Source organism: Haemaphysalis longicornis, unplaced genomic scaffold, assembly GCF_048455015.1.
Source record: "Haemaphysalis longicornis isolate Haplotype H1 unplaced genomic scaffold, Haemaphysalis longicornis Haplotype H1 scaffold_13, whole genome shotgun sequence".
NCBI lineage: Eukaryota > Metazoa > Arthropoda > Arachnida > Ixodida > Ixodidae > Haemaphysalis > Haemaphysalis longicornis.
Window position 1 is genome coordinate 94,877,734 of NW_027526233.1, and position 8,267 is coordinate 94,886,000.

The window sequence follows — 8,267 nt, forward strand, 5'->3', positions numbered from 1 at the left end:
AACACTGTAGATTATGTACGGACTCCGCTTAACTAGGCACGTTTCTTGTTCTCTATTCCACTAGCAACATGACACTTGGGTCTATAAACCATTTACTTATTTACAAAACAAAAGATTGTGCGGATCACGGGAAAAAACGTTCCACCTCCTCGCCCTTATAGAGTAACTACTTGACCAATTCTCCGCAATTCAATATTACTATTCTCCCGCTTTTCATACTTTTGAAGTGTCTAACGGCGAATCGCGCAAAAAACAGTTGCCGCAAACATGCTGAATTCAGTAGCAATAACGTATGTGACCACCTTTTAAAAATCTGTTTAAAATTTCCACTGGTATTATTTTTAATTTCAGATGGACCCTACAAAGAACCGTAATAATAACGTTCAAAAGAAAAAACAGAGAAATTTATTATTATGGCTGATTGTTATTGGCAAAAACACATAAGAAACTTGGTTGTTACGAGAAAATTAATAACAATTGAATAGGTTGCAGAAGTTGCATACTTTTTAGAACAGAGCGAGGATCCTAATCGTATGGTACAACTAGGACATTTTCCATCCGATGTAAGGAAGTTATGTTATAGAGAAAATACCAAAGAGCACAGAAAAATGAGTCATTTTTGTGTGCATTTTTTGAAATGATTCATGCTCACAAGAAAACTTACCATCTATTTTTTAATTCCTAGTTAATTAATAAACGAACAAGCCTGCGAGGTTTCATTGAAAAAGAATAATAGATTTTGAGGTTACAACTGTTCAAGCAGAAAGAAACTGCAAAGAATCAATTTTTCTGAAAACAACTTTTACGTGTTTCCATAGGTGTACAATCCAGATATTCTTTCCCTGGAAAGTTAAATTCGCCTGTTTCATAGCTAGCATCCTCCTTAGCGGCCAGGAGACCTTTTTGGCTTTTGTTGGTGCCCTATTGTTTTTTTTGCAGAGATGTTTTGCCTGACCCATTGATTGGCGCTTACCCTTCTTCACGCGGTGCTGGTCACTGGTACAACATGCTGCGGACGTGGGGCTGCAAGTTTCGATGCCTGCTTCCTTCAAAATATCTTCTGTATTTCTGTTGCTATCCTTAAGGAATCATACAGAATAATATATAACGAAAAGAGTGATGAACAGAATCATGTGAAGGTGTTGGGCAACCCAGGCCAGTTTTGCAAAACAGATGATACACTCTTAATCTGGATCCACATAAGATCGACTTAGTAACTGGAACTTTTTTGCAAAAAAGTTCCACTTATATATTTGGAACCATGTTCCACATACTTTGAAAATGTAAGTGGAACAGTGCACCACATATTTTTGCAGCTAAATTATCTGGATCGGCGTTCCAAATAAAAGTATACGGATCACTGTTCCAAATAAACGGGTGGTGTACGTTACTGGAACACTGATCCACGTAAAATGATTATGGATTTATCCGGTGCGCCGTTCCAGGTACCTTCAGACCAGCTGTTTATATAAAACGGTGTTCCGATAGACGTTGAGAAGCTGTCTATGGGACTCCACTTTTCCAATATATCTGCTTTCCTGTTGGTATAAACTGAGGTCATTTGCCCGGCTGGCGGATGCATTGGTATCAGAAGGAAACCGCAAGCACCATTCTAACGCAGCCTTGACATATGTCCCACAGTGATACCAACAATTGGAAAACAGAAATCGTCGCAGCAGTGTGGTCCCTGACAGTTCCCAACAGTTGCCTATCGGAGCACAGTTCTACATAAAAGTTGGTCTGAGATACCTGGAGCGGCACACAGAGACTTTGGCTTCATCCGCCGCATCCTGTTATGGCTTTTGGCTGCATGTAAAAGAAACAAGACTCGCATTAAAATATATACCGAACAAACTATTAGCACTGATACAATGTTTTTCAAAACACTAAGCAAATTTTATTCGCTCGTATTATTGCGCACATTTGAGATACGGAGACATATCTGTTTCCACTTGGGCAGAAAATGACCAGCGTACAGGATCAAATACCGAAACGATATCAAGTGGCCAAAACGATCTAAGTGGCATTTTCCTATTTTCGCTAATATTTACCATTCTTTTTTGCTAAAAAAACATGGGTAATAAAGATGGCTTTAAGCGCAACCGCGTCACAAACAGACTTGTACATCTACCCTCGCACTAACTCAAAAAGCATTACACAACAGTGAGCATAAAATATGCTGTTTTATCACATGAAATCAGGTACCGCAAATGCGGAAGTACCCACAGCGCTTGCCATACCATGTTTACGCATCCCGGTTCCAAAATATGCAGTTTGCTATTAAATTGTAGGGAAAAGCCAAAAATACAAGCCATACACGGTTGGATTATCACAAGACCTACAAGAGTGTAGGAAAAGAACACCGGAGCCAATACTAAGAACATAACATTTGCACAGAAAAACCTACCGGGAGCATGTGGCACTATTGCACAACTAAAACATACACCATATATCAATATCAAGCTAACTGTAGCCAAAACAGACTACATACGCGCCCTGAAAAAGCCTTTCACTGAAGCCGCCTTGCTTCCCCGACAATTTGTAGCTATTTAAAATAACTTATAAAAAAAAAGCTCTAGCAACCAGTGTGAATCTTACAAAATTTTACAAACCAGATAGCTCGGCGCATGTTACGCATTTTAAAATTTAACAAGCAGCCTAACTCTAAAGACGTTATTAATTCCCTCAAGAACAATTCAGACATCCCAAATAACCAAGCCAGGTATCTTTGAAACATACAGGTGACCAATTTTACCAAGCCAACTTGGAAGCATTTTTCCAGCCGGAACATTTATCTGGGGTAAAATTCACAGTTGCATGCTATACAAACCCTACTATCATGACGACAGTATGCTTGTGACCAAAGCACTGCCTCTAACAAGCAAGAAATGCAACTTAGTCCAAAGTAAACAACTTTTTCAAGCCAAACATGTATACTTCGCATTCTTCTAGGGCTTAGGTGTCAGCTAAGATACAGTACAAAAATTGATTAATAAAGCCCCAAACCGTCTGTGTAAATAATTACTCTTACGTTTGCATCCATCAATAGCAGCCCTGCCATTGAAAAAAAATTACGAGCTGCACTTGAATAATAAAAACGTTACAGTGCAGTGCCATTAACTTCATTAACAGAGTAACAGAGTAGCTGCAAAGGCAGCCTGCGCTTTGTGCCAATAATGCAAAATTGCAAAGGAAAGCACGACTTCACTTTTGCAATTGACATGCCGCTTGCATCTACCAATCATTTGAACCACGACATATCTTTCCGAATAGGCTTCAACGTCTAACAATAATTTAACCAAGTAGAGTGACCACATCAAGTCTTTCAACAGAGCTTTCAACTTAAATGACACCAGGCCACTGTTAAATGGCCAAGAACTCTCTGCAAAAGTCCCAAGAACTCTCCAAAGTCGCATAAGTTTCAGGAGATTAAGATGAAATATACGGCGAGGAGGATGACCACATCTTGATGTGACAAAGCAGGTGGAAAATCCATGACGTGTTTCTTGCAGACAATATTTACGCTGCCATTTTCTTCTCTCAAAATAACTGGACCTCGAGAATAACTGGACCACGTCATGTACCTTTAAGGAAGGAACAAGAAAATTTTGTTAGAGGATGGCTTTAAATGAGTGAGTTGCTTAGGATACCCCTTTTATAGCACAGTAATTGATTTAAATATCAGCGACTTCTTGGTTTCTTTTCTGGGAATGCTGCTAACAATGTACAAAAAATATTAGCACAGACTGTCAATTGCCGTTCTCTAATTCTGGAAAGCGACCGCACTGGGCGTGGCCGTGGTGCCGTATTATCACAGCAGCAACTCTCAATGTGAAAGCAAAGTGTTTGCAAAACTTGAATGCAAAATAATAGTTTTTTTGTCCACATGTTGAAGCATCCGAAACAGGCTGAATGGGAAGGTATTTCCCAATATTGGAGTTCACGATTTATTTTTAACAGTAAGATTTTGCTACAAAGAAAACTACCACAAATTCAGCCCCGCAAAAATAAAATGCCAGCTTCAATAAACACTACCATAAATTGAGTCCCACAAAAATAAAATGCCAACTTACCCAACTAAAATTAAGATGCAGGCATTCTTGGAAGGGCCTCCTCGGAGTACATTTCCAGGAAAGTTTTGCCAACGTGTTCCCAAAAGCTCTTACTGTCGTTTTCACCTACAGGTCAAGTTGTCACTGAAATGGTGTTCCGAAGCCATTACGTATATTGCAACAACCTAAAAAGGGACCATCAAAGTTCCAGAACTGGGAGTGCGTACTTACTTGTAGAATGCAATGATTTCATCCCGTACAACGGCATTCATGTGTTTCCTTTTTGTGAACACACGCCTTCAAGAACCAGGAAAATGGCAGTATGCATTCCTTGTTCCATTGTTTTAAGTCCCGGTCCGCCCTATTTCCTAGAAAATAAAAACAGTATAAAAATATCGAAGCATAAATTTACGCTTCCCTCTAAGACGGGAGTACTACAAGATCTCGTACAATGCCTGATTAGTTGTGCTAAAATTTATTTTGCAGCACGAGCCCTGGTAACGTTTTCAGGCGAAACAATTTTAAATATAAAAATATTTGAACATTTTTAGGCTCACCTGTGATCGCTCCATGCGGAGTGGTGAACGTCTGTATAATACGCAACACTCAAGAGGCACTCTTTCGTGGCTTTATGACTTCCACAATGCATTCATAATCTGCCACACTTGTCACGACGACGCCTCGGCGTGCCGAAGATGTCTTCAGCCACAGTGAATGCCACAGCCATGATTTCAGAGGTATATGTAAGGAACGGAAATAATTCGTTTTAATTTCTGTTCTTCAGACAAAGCAAAACAGTTGTCGCAAACTACCAGTGTAGAGACAAATGTCTCCACAGTCAGCCATAGTCTGCATCTGGACAGGTTGTACAGATCGAATACAGAATGTAGCAATCTGCTTTCGCAGTATATTTTCTAAGTTCAAGGAAGCACAGAAATGGGTTAATGTTGGGTGCACATAGTGATGCAAGAACTTATCACCTGAGCGTTGTCGGAAATTATTTCGACTCTCGGGTTACCACCGACATTGACGGCATAAAAATGCAAGTGTGGCTTATTTCTAACGCGGTTCGTGAAGTAGTAACCACTAATTATGGATATTGGATAATTATCCTGAAGTCTCAAGTTACCACTGACATTAACAGCATAGAAACGGCAGCACACTTTCTATATACCCGCTGCGTGTTGTGTTTCCACATTTCTTCCCCTCTACAAAAGAAACATTTGTTACTGCGGTACTGCTAAGACAACTGTCCCTTCCATTTCTCTACACTTCAGGCAATGTTATTTAAAATAGATCATCTCAATTGGTCAAAGGAATTGAAAGAAACATGGAACATAAACATGAAACATGGAAACATGGAACAGATAAACGTAAGATCACGCCTTGAAAGCACATCAACACAACTCGAAATAGCGTCTACCTTGCCCGCAACGGGCAAGGTCGAAGACTCCCGGTCTGGTAAGCACAGTAAATGCATTCTACTCAGCAGACTAACACAACGACGCAATTACCACGCAAGTTTTAAAAATACCAATAAATCTAAGGACGGACGCTCCGACAAACTTGCTTGGAAGTTGTACACGTGTGCACGCGCGATTATCGCGAGCGACTAACCCGAGAAGATTCGCTACCGCAGAGATACACAGCAACCGTCAATATACAACTAAGCAAAGCCACACAGTAAGGGAACATCCAATCATGAAACGCGCAAACCAGCAACTTCCTTATAGCAATGGCTAACGAACGCAGTCAGAAATGTCCAGCCGACTCTGACCCACGAACACGGAAGTTTTGGTAAATTACGGCTGCAAACGTTTCTCCAACACAAAATGTTACACGCCGCGACCACAAGCATGGACGACACACAAACAACGGGCAGAGAGGCGGTATGTTTATCGGACGCAGTTAACAAGGATGTCACTGAACAACAACCATTACTAGCACATAAATAAGCAGCACTGACCTTTTTTGCGCCTCCTCGCAAAACTCCACTTCGTCGAACAGGAAATATAGCCCGGGGATATGAAAAAATTCGCAGTTGCACGCCGCAATCAACCCAATCAAACTGCTAACGGCACTAACGGTTCTCGCCAGCGTGACCGAGAATTTCTTTAGTAAATATCAGGCGCAACGCGCGAGCAATTGAGAAACCCGCTTGGGAATGCCACTGGTGGCGCTGCATGCGGAAGACCGTAAAATTAGCGGAGGAAATCCTGGAAGATGGGAGCGCTGCTGTCGTTTAAAGTGTTGACGCAGTCCCGATTTTTATCCGTCGTCGTCGTACCCGTTGCAGCCCCACTGTACCGTGAATCAACGCAAAAACAGCTCTGCCGTGCTGCTGCTGACGCATGCGCATGGAATGCGCTACTGGAGTGGCGGTCTTTTCCTCATGGCTTCGGCAAACTTTCGGTCTCGCGGAGGCTTTGGCGATGCGCCCGCATAAGAGCTCATACAAACTCGGCACACGTGATGGCTTTCATTTGATTCGGAAAACGGGCATATGCGTCTAAGCGGACGTTTACGCCCGCTGAAGCCGAAACAAAGCTCAGATAATAGCCGCGTTAGCGCGTTAGTACTGGCTAAAGTTGTTTCTCGCGGAGGGCCGTGAGTGCGTGCGATATCCGAGCTTAACTTTGGATGGCAATTTCTGCGTTACTGTTTACAATGAACGCAAAAGGGCGTGGCTTCATTTACTGCTTTTCTTGACAACAAGCCTTTCCGTAGTCAATAAAATATACTGCGACGCTCTTAGATACCCACGTTATATAAAGCTACTTACAGCTAATTAGCGAGTAATAATACATCGGCCCGTTTCCCAGCCCTTTTCCCTCCTGAACACCAATACTACAGGAAAACAGCAACTGGGGAAGCAGCTGGAGAAGGCGGGTCATTCAATGAACTTGAATTACTATGACAAGACACAACAACAGCAAGTTAACTCTGCGCATTTTTGCCGTTACTGCACAGCATAATTAGGAATTACAATGTCATTTCAGCATTAATACATACAAAATAATGCAGGTATCACGTGGTATATTTAGTTGTCCAAGTTTAGTTCCGTTCACCCAGTCAACCGCTCCCTGCAAAGAGGCTTTTGTTTTTGCTTGTGGAAATTAAAAGGGACTCACCTGTTAGCATTCCTATCGGGCTTACTACATCATGACCAACGGACTTAAAAACCATCGTGCACCAATACGAATAATTTTACAAATACATACCGATATTCACAACGGCCTAGTTTGCTTATTTTAGATATATGTCGCTTCTCTACTGAAACAAAGAAATAAAACTCTCGCATGGTAGACCGCTAGCGCCTTCCAGTGAAGACTGGATAAACCAAAATGCGTTTCTTGTTTTTTTTTATCTCTGCAAAGAAATGATATACAGCAGTCTCCCGTTAAGACGAACCCGAAGGGACCGTAAAAATGTATTCGTATTATCCGAAATTCGTCTTAAGCGGAGGTGTATTGCATTGTGGACGTTACAAGAGAAAAATGTTGTGGTTCTTAATCAGTGTTCGTTTTAACCAAGTTCGCCTTAACGAGGGTCTACTGTATTTCTAGAAGAAGCAAACCGGGTCGTTAGTGTCATTTTTGTGAATTTGTAAAACTTCTTGTATCGGTACATGGTGCTTTTGAATTAGTAAGTCTCATGAATTTGCGTCATGAATTAGTGAGTCCCATATGAATTGGATCAGGTGAGTCACCCTTAATAGCATGCACGAGACGAAAAATGCTAACGAACATCGAAGCATATATAACTGCATGCGTGACATGCTGCGTGCAGTGTAAAATGCGGCACAGTCGGTTAACACTATGTATATACCACATCAGGGCATAAATAACGTGGACTAAGTACCCATGTTTACAGCAGATTGTAGCCATTTATACGTTCCTGTAAAGCACTTAAAATTGTGCACGTACTACAACACAGCAAGCTGATGGCTGTGCATTGAGCAAAAAACAATGTTTCTGCGACGCTTTGTGAACCAAATGCAGAACATGCAATAGTCTCAACAACCATATATATTTCTTTATGCGGTATCCACAAAAGCCCAATGAATTCTTCAGCACTACCACGGCTCTGTCCCAAACGCAGAAGGAGAACCTGAGGACATCTGGTCCTTCTCAAATTCAAGTCATTGGTGATTTCAGACGTACTGCGCGTCTCCAATTAGTAAAAGACGATATTCACTAAAGCGGTCTGAGCACC

General features: G+C 41.5%; 1 long non-coding RNA gene across 2 annotated transcripts; it reads right to left on the bottom strand.

The window, feature by feature from the left end:
* Nucleotides 1-4,094: 4,094 nt before the first annotated feature.
* LOC144164150 (uncharacterized) lies at nucleotides 4,095-6,169 on the bottom strand. 2 transcript variants are annotated; one of them, XR_013321079.1, is made up of 4 exons: nucleotides 6,019-6,169; nucleotides 4,610-4,751; nucleotides 4,284-4,420; nucleotides 4,095-4,196 (listed from the first exon to the last, which is right to left on the bottom strand). It is a non-coding gene; the product is annotated as an uncharacterized LOC144164150 (long non-coding RNA). The 2 variants fall into 2 exon arrangements; XR_013321078.1 differs by lacking the exon at nucleotides 6,019-6,169 and having other exon boundaries at nucleotides 4,610-4,823.
* Nucleotides 6,170-8,267: the final 2,098 nt, after the last annotated feature.